Here is a 12,874-nt window from a genome sequence, read left to right as displayed (position 1 = left end):
ATACAGAGGCCCTTCCTGTGGGTCCTAGCTGTCAGGTGGAGGAATCATTATTTTGTGCGTAATAAGGAGCCATTTCCTTGCGTGCGGCCGTGGACCCAGCTGTCAGCCTCTCCACGTACAGTCCACTTCCGATGGATGTCGTTCATTGACCACGTTGACTAGGCCGCGCCGAGAGCACCAGGATGGTGGACGACGGCGAGGCCTAGGAAGGGAACGACATGGAGCCAGGGAATACTTGGCAGTTGTTTTCCATGCGGAGGAGTACGAGGATTTACTGGTTTGTCTGCCATCGCCGGAGAATAACAACATGTGTGGGTGAGTAGATGGATGGCTAGGCCAGCGATGGGAGTACGGTGGGGCCGTGAGGCCTGCGCGGCAGCATAGCCGGCCGCGGGAGGAGGGAGCAGGCAGTCCCGTCGACGCTTGTTTGAGCAGCTGGAGCATGAAGAGCAGAGATTGAAGAAGCACGACAGTCGTTGGATGGACATCCAACAGTCACTGCTCTCGTGTGTTGACTAAGTTAACAGGGCGTTGCGTGTGCGTCAACCTTTTTTTTACGAAAGCATACGCGTCAACCTGTAGTAGGCGCACAAGTGAGCCTCAAATCTGTGGAAAACAGCATACAACCCATCTGCCATTATTTCTAATAATGTACAGCCCATTTGCTAATTCTTAAGAATTTTTCTGGTGCCCATCTTCTTTTTGTTAGCATTACACCCCATATTGTGGCCACGGTTAAAAAGTATACGAAATTTTGCATATTTTGGTGCGGTCAACTATTTTAATCCAGAAATATCGATTCACATTCAAACTATTTTGAAAAATAATTTATATAAATATAAAATCCAAATAATTGTCCACGCATAAAAATCAATGGAATTTAAGATCTTGTAATGAAAAAAAATTGAAACTAATTCCCGGTTTGATTTTTTTTCAAAATGTATAGCCCATTTCTAGGAAACTGAATGAAACTCTCCTCGTCTTGAAAGATTTGCAGCCCAGCAGGGCCGATAAAGCAAGTAGGCCTTGTTTGGGTATTTCTTAAAAAAAATAGAGCTGGGCTAGCCATTTTCAGCAAGAAAAAACACAACTGGGCTCATGATGTGGTAAACATAAATAAAACCCTGGCTAGACGGGCCACAGCCCCCGCACAACCCCAGCAAAACTAGTATACATAACAACTGCTTGTTCCTAAAAAAACTGCGCGACTTGCTGGGTCCCTGGTGTCAGCCGCTCGTAGTGTAATTCTCTCGTTTATTGACTACATTGACAATGGCGTGAGCCCCTGATGTCCGACCATTAGGAGGAACCATATTTTTGGCTTGTACTATAGAGGCACTTGCTTGCGTACTACCATGACGCTGGTGGGTCCCTACTGTCATCCTCTCCACATACAGTCATATCCATGTTCCTCTCGGTTGTTAACGACATTGACAATGCAAGAGGGTGGCGCACCGCGCACGGTGAGCGAACCAAGGCCGTAAAGCACAGGACGACGGCGAGGCCTTGGACGAAACAAACAGGAGCCGTTGAAGATGCGCCGGTCCAGTCGCAGGCGGAGGGGAGTACGAGGGTTGACTGGTTCGGGCGCGGGTGCGTGTTGGGGCTGACATCGCAGGAGAATAACAGGACGTGTGGGGGAATAGAGGGAGGGACTGGCCAACGTTGGAGGGCATGTATACGGTAGGGCAGCGGAGGCGCAGCCTGCCATGGGAGGCGGGAGCAGGCGGAGCCGACGGGGTGGTTTGGTTTGGGCGGCTGGAGGAAGAAGAAGACAAGAGATAGAAGATACACGACATATGTTGGATGTCAATCCAACGGCTGGTAGGCAGAATCGTTTTTTGACTGGCTAGTAAGTCGACACCACCTTGGATAGGCTATTTCCTCGCGGGTCCCAAATGTCAGAATCCAAATCTGTCACGGTCATGCAGCCTTTCCTATGAAAATTTATAGCCCATTTGATGTTCTAGTTCGAAATAAGTTTGTGGGTGCTGGTGGGGGCTAATCACTTGGCTTCTGTAATGCACAGTGACCTCAAGCAGCCGGCGAAAGTGATGTTATTTCCCTTGGTTGGGATTTGTTACAATAGTTCAATCTAAATTAAACGAATGGCAAGCCATTTGCCTTGTTTCAAAGAAAATATGACAGTCACAGCCGAGTTGAAAAGGGCAGGAACATCTAACTCCAGCTTACAAACTGTACAAAAGCACGAGGGTTTGTTCATCAGGTTTACAAAAAAAACCAGATTGAAAAGGGCAACAACATCTAACTCCAGCACTATTTCCGGTAGTCACAGTCAAATGGTTCGGTCAGGTCCATAGAATGAACATCCCGGGTCGTAAAATTTACTGGATTATGACCACAACATGTTGTAAATAGAAGCCCGACACGTTCAGAAGCTCTTTTTCCCACCTGAAACTCCTTTTTCTGCTCTTCGACATACCCATCTGTCAAAACCATGCTGCTGATAAACTTAAACCTGATGGACAATGGTAACCTCACATTCAGCAGGAAGAATGTGACAAATCTTGTGTTTGCACGGTTGGCTACATATCATTCTAGCGTTATTGTCTTCAATCGAATCTCATGAGAAGTGAGAAAATCCTGATGCTTACGAATCCACCGATTGGTTATAACTTTCTTACCCCGTCCTGTTGCCTAAATAGACATGAAGATTGAAAACAGTTAAGGTCTAAAAGAAGAGTGTCGAAAGAGCAACAGCTGAACGATTAATTCTAGTACACTATATGCGGGCTTCCAATGAGCGTGAAATTATCACCTTTATATACAACTTCTCCAAAGATGGAAAGCATTGCAGCAAGCCAATAATCTTGTTCAGATCAAAACTATTCATTTGGATATATAAGATCTTGATAGAATCCAGCACCATTGATAGGCCATCCATGGATAAACTCTTCACTGAGCATAGAACATGATATTAGTACAAAATGTGTACTCCAAGATGATATATAAATTATGCGCAGAAATTTAAAATGCAGCTTATGGTTACAAGTGTAGATGATAATATAAAGTACCTGAAGAACTGTGGAGCCAAACACCATATTGAAATGAGCACATAGATCATGTATTACACCCAAGGTCTCAAGTTTAGGCGCAGAGAGGACGGTTATTTGCAACGGTAAATAACTAGAATCAAGGATCAACCTTTGAAGTGAAGGGGCATCTTGGATGATGAGCTGCCTTCCGTCAAAAGAAATTCCAATTCTTACAAGGTTAGGCGACTTTATTTGGAGACAACCGATTCTAACTGTGAAAACAAGCACCATGCACTCCAGCGCAGGGCAACTGGAGTGGATGATGTTGTGCAATGAGGCCTCCGATATACGAACCCGCACAAGTGAAAGTTTCTTGAGAAATGGGAGTCGAAGGTTTAGTACCAGATTGTCTGGTCGGTAGCACAGCGCAAAGGTGGCGGTGTGGAGAGAGGAGGAAAACCGCGAGATGGACATCGGTGCTGAGGGCACAAGTTCATGGCATTCGGTATGTGGTATGTGATTTCCAGGGGAATAATAGAACTCAAGCAGCTGTAGTTCTGTGAATTCAGGGGATTTCAGCCAGGCGTCCACCGTGCAGGGCATGGTATACTTGCTCAGGTAGTATGACGGGATGCAGAGGCTTTGAACGGAGCCCTGGTGGGAGGAGATGATGGCTCTGGGGATTTCAAAATCATTGAAGAGAGATAGTTGATGACAGTCGAGATTAAGGGGCACGGCGCGCCATAGAGGGCGCCACCAAATTGAGAGGACTTGGGTGCGGCAGCAATCCTTGGTGGGGAGAAGCGAGATGATCTCCTCAAGGATGGCGTCCGGGAGATCGCAGATGCGGTCCACCCGAGATTCTATGGGTTCCTGGGATCCGGTGGGGGCGGGGTCGCCGCTTATCCCCGCGCTGCCGGGTGCAGGATCTACAATAGGCGTCGCCGCTCGCAGGAGCCTCATCTTCTTGGTGTTGGGGTCAGCCGACTCCATTTTCCTCGAGGGCCTCGCGTCACGCTCACGGATTTGAGCAGAGTAACGAATGACGAGCCTAGTTGTAGTGCGAGCGAAGAAGAAGGGGAGCTGGGGGTTTTTTGTAGGAGTGAGGAAGAAGGGGAGCTGGGGTTTTCTGTAGGAGTGAGGTGAGGAATTTGGGGGTACGAGTGGAGCGAGCTAACGTGAGGTGGGTGGGAGCAAGGAGGAAGAAGAGCACCCAGGTTTTTTTTGGGGGGGTGGCGGTGTGCTGGGTGTGGATAGCGCCTCTCATTCAGTAAATATATGGGCTTTTGAATTGATTTTACTATTTACTAGTGTGGATGGGCTGTTTTGTCTTGGGCCCAGATAAACAATTACTACTAGTACAGTGGAGACACTCTACAGCTACCTGGAAAAACAATTACTACTAGTACAGTGGAGACACTCTACCGCTTCTGGCTCCTCCTAGGTCATTGAAACGTCTCCCTCTACTGAATGCAGTTATACTTGTGTTCACCAACATGCGGGCCATGCAGCGCGCGGGCCCAAATGCCATCCACCAAATTAGAAGGCAGTATGCAGGCGGAGAGTCACCCCGGTCGTAGCGCGGCAGTAACGAGCCATCATATCACAAAACCCCACCTCCCCGCAGTCTAAGTTTGACGGACGAAGCAACCATCATTTCACTCTTTGCTGAATCCCCTTCTCCCTCACCGTCTTCAAGAAAGGCAACACTCGCATCTGCCACTGTTCTTCTCTCCCAACGAAGGGAAGGTAAGCGGATCTGTGATGTTGGTATATTTTCGTTCAGAGAAAAAGAAACTTTTGCAAAGCAGTAACCGATCCTCACTCTTTTTTTGTTTCATTGTCATTGCGATTGTGTTTTCCTTTCAGTGGTCTCCTAATATTCGTCAGTTTCATGATGGACCAAGGAGAACCAGGCAAAGATCTGCCGATATTGGAGCAGATGCGGGAGGCTGATCCCCGCGAGACAGAGAGCTCCAAGAAGATGGAGGCAACCACCGAGCCAACCCCAGATATGCTCACGGCCACTACTGAGATGGTCAATGCCCCGTTTGAGGTTACAGCCCCCATGGCACTGCAGGAGCAATTTTCCCCCTTCGAGGATGTGTCCCCCCCCCTGCTGAGCTGCCCAAGGTGATTTCCTTCTTTGCCGATCTCGATTGTGGTTTTTCATCTAAGTATGTGGTGATTTTTTTAGAAAAGGAAGTATGTGGTGATTAATAATGCAAAATTTTATTAGCTTCAATGCCATGCTATACATAGTGGTTTAAATAACTTGTGTTTCTTATACTGAAAAGTAATTCAGAATTTGTTTCTATTTCAATTAGAGCCCTGATGCAGACAAGGATTGTGTGGTTGTACATGTCACTCGCTATGAGGCGGATGACCTGAATATACGCACTGGGAAAACATAGTTCTTAGGCTATTGGATCCTGGACGCCATTTGCGGTTATACCAATGAAGAGTTGTATTCCAGCCTCACTGTTGTCAGGCGTGTTGTCCAGGGTGTACTGAAGCACAAGAAGTTCAAAGCTACTCCTTCATTTGTGAGGCATACTATTCTTATCAAGCTTACGCAGGAAGATGACGTGGCATGCCTCCACATACAAGTTTATCAATGGCAAGGCCACAAGGTTGTCTTCATGAAGGTTCACAGGATTGAGCTACTGCGGGACGTCCTCGTTGATGTTCATGGCAAGGTCCGTCTTGTGTCCAGCCCAAATTAGACGGAGGCATGAAATAGTTGCCCCAGCTAGTGTGTAATAGTAGTTTGGATTGTGTCTAATTATCTGGACTTTGCCTATTATCGACCCCTCTGGGGCTAGTACTCTGTTTGAATCCGTCTATGGGAACTGCTGCTACTTTTGTGTGCCCATGAATCATGTGAGAACCATCATAATTGTTGCCGAACAGATGCGTCCTCACTAGTTTTTTCATGAATATGGCATGGTAAGACATAAGTTGTCACAGTTTATCATACGAGCAGTGTGTTTTGATGAAATAGAGCACTCGTTCGAGAACCATGCACTGATGTATACATAAGTACTTGTAAACACTGTTGGTGCTACCCCACTTTTAAGCAGTTGTGCAAAACACGGCACATTGGCTCAGCTCGCTTCAACACTAGGCTATCGATCAGCTAACAATCAACAATCTGTTGTCTGACATATAAGCAACTAGTATCTTGTTACAGTGGTTCATGCAGTTAATTGAGGCCACAATGTAATAAATTCCAAACGTTCACACGCTAGTCCAGCGCTCATGTGGAACACTCACATTAAACTCGTCTTCATAAAAAACTTGAAAAGCATAAGTTAAGCAATTTTATACATCTCAATGATGAACATAACAAACATATACTAGTTCACAGCAAAAGACAAAGTTGTGAGAAGGTTTACATATCAGGAAAAAACAAGCAAGGCTTCTCTGAGCAAAGGGCCTCCCGGCAGGCTTAAATTTCCTAGAGTTCACTCTGGTTTTTTCTTGTTGCCACCATCCAGGGTTAGGTTCTCTCATTCCAGAATAACCAATTATAATTGTGGTCTCAGATGGAATGCTGAACTGAACCATGCAGTGTACTAACCAGCTGAAATGCTTGTGCATTCCACTAAATTTAAGCACCGTTATTTGCAGAAATAAGCAGACGACAATGCCTCTTGTCCGTGCACCTGTCCAAAAAACCGCCGTGCAGCCGTGCCAACTAGTCCTCGGTCCATGGATGAACTGGTAGAAAGTGCATTCCGTACTAGGATGCAGTTGTTTTCGCTTGTCCCTGCACTGCAATCAGGAAGTAAAACATACGAATCGGCTTCTTTTAGATTGTGTTGGTCATTCTACCTTAGTTACTACCAATGTAGGGATACCTTGAAGACCGGAGGTTAGACGACGGCAATGAGGGATAGCCATCTCATTTTGCGCAGTTGTACTAAAACTGAGGTGTGTGCTTTTGATTGCTCGGATAGAAACGATACGGAGATAGACATCCCGAAACGATATGGAGACAGACATCCCTGTTTGCGCAAATACGAAATATGGTTATTTAAACAGTGACTGATATTACTACTTTCCCCCGTTTCCTCTTAGAACCAAGTCCTAGATTCATGCTACAGCTTTCCCACTTTCTTCCCTGTTTGAACCAACGCTTTGAGTCGATTGTATGAACTAGCTTTACTTCTAATAATAGTAGAAGTCTAGGTGGCTTTGGAGCTGTGGACGGAAGTAGAAAAGGATCCACATGAAGGGGGAAGAGCTGGGGTAGTTGAGCAAGGCAGGTTTCGAAGGAATATATACCCGAGGGTCGTCGGCATGTGGCAAAGACGGCGTCGGGAGGCCGCATCTTGGCCACAATACCGCAGGGAGGAAGAAGGGGTCGGAGGCCCTCCCGAGCCGGCGCCCTCTCGGAGAGAACGACACGGCAGCCGATCGGGACACGCAGGCAGCCGTTGGTCTCCTCCCTCACCGCCGACGACAGCGTGAATGATGCACCTACACCCCTACCCCGGTCGAGGTTGTCCGGCCGGATTTGTGACCAGCCGTGAGCTGAGAGAGAGAGAGTGTGTGGCCACCTATGTCTTGCTTAGATCTGGAGAGCATGAGAGAGTGAATGAGAGGAACCCTAGTAAAGCAAGCTCTAAGGCTCCTGCTTTTATATATAGTGCAGTGATTTTGTTGTACCAGCTTCAAAAAAATGCTCTCCTACGTGTACTCGCGAGTGGGTGTGAGAGAACTAGTGCGTGCGTGCACCGCTTCTCTTTGTGAGAGTACAATATACTATGCCCAAAGAACGTTCGCCGCAAGAGTAATAGTATAAGTGTGTGACGTGTGAGCTAAAATAAAATGTGCGCGCCGTCTGTTGATTTTTAGAAGTTCTGAGGGTAGTTGTGAAGAGCACATATGTGCGTGACGTCTACCTGCAGATAGACGGTGGGTGCGACGTGCGAGTCTGCGAGAGGACTCGGGAGAGTCGTGACTCATGAGGGTGCGTGTGCGTGAGAGAGAGGGGGGCACGTATCAATGCAATGCATGTGTCCGTAAATCATTATCCGACAAACGTTCGCCACAAGCCTTTTCCCGACGAACGCCGTAAGAACCGTTAGATCGGCATCCGACAGTGTCAGTTTTGCCATGTCATTTAACAGAACAGCCACTCCTCCTACACACAAATCTTCCACGTGAGTGTTAGCAACTGCCGTATGCTCCCTCCGTTCCGAAATGCAATGCACATAGCTTTATTGAAAATTCGAACCTCGCAAACTTTTACCGACTTTTCGTGTACCAAATTGCACATGTAGAATACCCTGTATATATCATTTCATTCATCTTCGAGAGGTAACGATAAACATGGGTGAGGAGTCTACAAAGAAAGACCATCGTATCACCCGTAGCAATTTCAACCATCCTTTAGTGTCGAGGAATATCATAGGAACTCTATATGATATGCTTTTTATAGGATTTTTTCCTTTAGAGCCAATTGGTTCATAGGAATAGATTCATATACTCCACATTTCAAATGAAATAAACATGATATCATTTCTATAGCTTTAGAGCCACTTGGTTCATATGAATGTATTCCTATACTCCCTTAATTTCGAAGGAAAATAAATATTAGCATATATTCAATAGAAAAGTTCCTATGATATGAACCAAATTACATCTCTTTTCTAATCCCTCCTCATAGGAATTGAGATACATGTCATCTCTAGATTCAATAGAAAAGTTCCTATGATGTGAACCAAATGACATCTCTTTTCCAATCCCTACTCATAGGAATTGAGATGCTCCATGTCATCTCTTTCCCTACAACTTCCATGTATACATCTTCTATTCCTAAATAGATAGTACAACCCACTAGTAGCTTTTTTCCAAAACATGCAACTATGGCACAATAACTTTATAGTGTGCCAATAACTTTGAAAGATGGTCGCTGGATGAAGCTAACCCGACCGTGCAGAGATAGGCAAATCCGAGCACTACTGGCCGTTGGATATCATCAACATTCCATCGGATCTGCCACATGTACAATTTAGAAGACTCCATGGTTGAACTTAAGCATAATGCACAAACCTCAAAACACAAGCACTTCTCCTTTGTTCTAGAATCTTCTGTATCATAATTGATTGTTTTTTTCTAAATGAATTGCCATTATTTGTTTTTTACTTTATGATTTACAATGCACAACCCCATGAATCTTAACATTTTTTATAAAACTAATTGATTTTGAATGAGATGAACTATAAGAACTAAACGAACATCTACATCATGCATATATGACTCAAAGGTTTACATGCTATAGTGTGTATTTATTCATAATTTGGTTTCGAAATCTCATGCATTCAATACATGTGTACCTTACTAGTTTTGAGTAGAGTAGCAAATTTCACGCGGCCCCGGGTATATCAAAATGCAGGGCCCATGCATCATTGCCTTTCGGTCGAACCTACGTCCACAATTTTTTGTACGTACTATATCTCCACTAGTCCCTGAACCCAAAATGTTGCCTCGTTCCCGTAAAACCAAGCGGCCCACGCATATTTAAGGCGCCGACTCGAACCCGTTTACTACGACGTGGCCATGCACGCCGTAGTACTCCTACAAACCCTATCGCCGCACTCATCATCTGTTTTCTTCAAGAGGACGAGGGAGAAGCCGATTTGTAGTTGAGGCGCTTTCAAAAAAAAGGATCTATAGTGGAGACCCCTACCCTAGGGTGCCCTAGGTAGCTGCCGCACACATCATTATTTTCTCTTTTCTTCTCTTGCACCCTAGAGTGAAATGATGGTTGCTTCGTCCGTCCAGCTTAATGCGGGAAAGGTGGGGCTTTGTGGTTTGACCCCTCATCGCTCATTTTCTACTACTCCGGCGCTACGACCGGGGTGCCTCCAATTCCAACCGCTGCTCTGAACTGTAATTTGGTGCATTGCACGTGGAACAAGACGGTGGATGAGCCACATGTCGGCCAAAGGGGTCCTGCTAAGTGTGTCGCCATTTCGTGTGCGGATTGACCCTGCTTGAGTTGCTACGCCAACACGACAGGAGCAGCGTACCACTTGGTTTTGCTCCTTGGTGAATCCCGACTATATTGATCTAAAAAGATATGTGCTGAACTACCCTCTCTGTCTCGGTTTTTTATTTTTAGGCGTCTTGGTTTATAGGGCCTGCATGTAGTTCTAGGTCATCCATTTGACTAACTAAATATGAGTTATTATGTCACAAAAAGTATATCATTGGATTCTTAAGCGGATGTAGTTGTATTTAAAAGTCGAGGGCGGGGCTTTTCCTGCGCGGTAGGCAGCGGGGCAGTTCCTCCTAGTCGGTTCGACAGAGACGCGAGAAGACGAGGGAGTAGGCTGCTGCAAACGTAGGGCTGTGTGATTTGACAGCAAGTTACTGCTGGATAGGTGGGGCCCCGTGATTTGACTTGTCATTATCATTTTAACTGCGGCGCTACGACCAGCGTGAGTCTCCCGATTCCTGACCACCTCCATACAGGTGCCTCTCCCAATGCTCCACCATGTAGTAGAGGATGGATCTTGCATGAGATCCCACTTCTCCACTTTTTCCTTGCCTCTCTTTCCTCCACATATGCAAAAATGCCATGTAAAGCGCACTATTGTACTTACTTGCTCCTACAGGTGCTTAAGCTTGCCACATAGGCATAGAGTCTGATGTGGCAAGTTAATCAAGAAGAGAGAGACTAGTTTGGTGACCCAAGGAAGAAACGGTGCTACGCGCGTGTACCTAGGTGAAAAGACAATTTTGAGTCTATAGCTAATTAAATGAAGCAAACTTAGCAACACCATTTCATTGGAAGAGGTCACTCCTTGGCAAATGCAATAAATACTAGTACTCCTTGTGTCCCATAATATAAGAACGTTTTTGTCACTACAATAGTGTCAAAAACGTTCTTATATCATGAGACGGAGGGAGTACGAAGAAAGAGGTAGAGAGAAGTAAAAAATACACTTATAGCCAACCTTATAGCCAAAACCTTGTTGTAGTATGAGTGACTAAGTGATGACTATGTATGACATGCCAACATCAGATAGCCTAACGCACCGTGTTAAATCTCCAAGGGCGCGACTGCATGAGCGACGCGATGGTCGTGGTAGGGGCGACCATGATACGGGCTGCTCGCAGCCCTTGGATCTGAGATCAAATGGTCGCATGCTAAGTTGCTGAAAATTTGCAGAATAACCCTCGAGGATAGGATATTCACCCATAGGTCTAGAATCACGCCATGCAACCGTTCGATCTCAGATCCAAGGGGTCTCGGAAGCCCGTATCATGGGAGAATGGAAAGCCACTACCCTGCCATTCGCACGCTGGCAGTTCGCTCCTACTCGTCCCCGCACGTCCTTTAATACTACGGCGGTTCGCTCCTAGTCGTCCCGTCTATTCACATTACGGCAGTTCCACTAATCCTAACCCTCCTCCCAAATCCATGGCGTCCCAAATCTCCCCGATTGGCGGTGAGTACAAGGTTAGAACCATCACCCGCGATGAGTTCAACGTCATCTACACCCGTTCTTCCGTGATGGTGAAAGGATGCCTTTCTCGCTTAAGACGGATGTTCGAAGACTCAGATGACGAGTGGGTCGCTGGGCTAGATGTTGAGTACACCACAGTCCTTGGACGACAGAAGGATCTAAAGGACGAAGAGAGGAAGAAGCCCGCCGTGATCCAGGTTTGCATGCATGACTTATGCTTGGTCTACCACATATGCCATGCCGACGTTGAGTGCCAGGATTTTAAGAACTTCCTCAAGGACAAAACACTGAAATTCGTTACTGTAGACTTTAAGAATGACCAAGAAGTCCTGGGTCGTATGGGCCTCATTGTAGGCAACCCCTTCGACCTCCAGAAGAATCGGCTGGTGCCCACTCGTCAGCCTTCAATGCTGACCCTGGCAGGAGCCATGGTTCATCCTTCGTACCGTAAACTGGAGAAACCTCATTACACGTTTCATGGTCATGCATGGCAGTGGAATGTACTAGACATAGACCACATCCACTACGCTGCAATGGATGGCTACCTTTGCTTCAGTATCTACAAGGGTTGGATGAAGAGCAACAACCAAGTGTGCGGTTCAAGCAAAGAAGTATCGGCCAAGAGGAAGAGGGACAAGGACGAAGTTGAGGACGTGGAGGAGGACTCCGAGTAAGGTGGCAGTGTCGTTGCTCATGGTGGTTCTAAACTTCTAATGCAGTGTCTACCAGATTAGTTGCATAGTTTAATTTCAGGTGTGCTTAGTTTAATTTGAGGGGTATGTTGTGCTAAGCCCCCAGCAGAACTATGTTATGTTTCTTCTCGTTACTTTAACTCTTCAGTATGTACATACTACTAGTATTTATTTAATAGAATTTAGCACCCCAATTAAGCACGTACTAGCTTTTTTAATAGTACTATATGCATAATTTGGTGACGAGCGCTCTCTATATGTACCACCTTTTTTTTAATTTCAATTTTTGTTCCATGGTGCAATCCATCGATAGTACTACTGTACAAAAGTATACATTTTTTAAAAGGCTAGAGTAATGTTCATCACATATATAGCGAGTTAAATTCTCAACCTAGAACGACGTGCATGCCATGTAGTAAACCGATACGGAGGAAGTATAGTAAAAATGAGGTGATTTTACCGAGCGATCGTCGGGGGAGCATGGCCTATCATGCGGTCCCACATGTCATGACGTACCAAGGCTATGCGCGTGTCCCTCTTGAGGCAGAAGCAATACTACGTGGTTTGAGATGATGGCAAACCGAAGTGTGAAATAATGGTTGCTTCATCCGTCTGGGAAGGTGCGGCATTGTGATTTGATGTCTCATTGCTCATTACTACTGGGCCGGTACGAGTGGGGTGCGTCCCCCCTGCTGTTCTG

The sequence above is a fragment of the Triticum aestivum genome, chromosome 2B, assembly GCF_018294505.1.
Source record: "Triticum aestivum cultivar Chinese Spring chromosome 2B, IWGSC CS RefSeq v2.1, whole genome shotgun sequence".
Taxonomy (NCBI): domain Eukaryota; kingdom Viridiplantae; phylum Streptophyta; class Magnoliopsida; order Poales; family Poaceae; genus Triticum; species Triticum aestivum.
Note: the sequence above shows the minus strand (reverse complement) of the source record.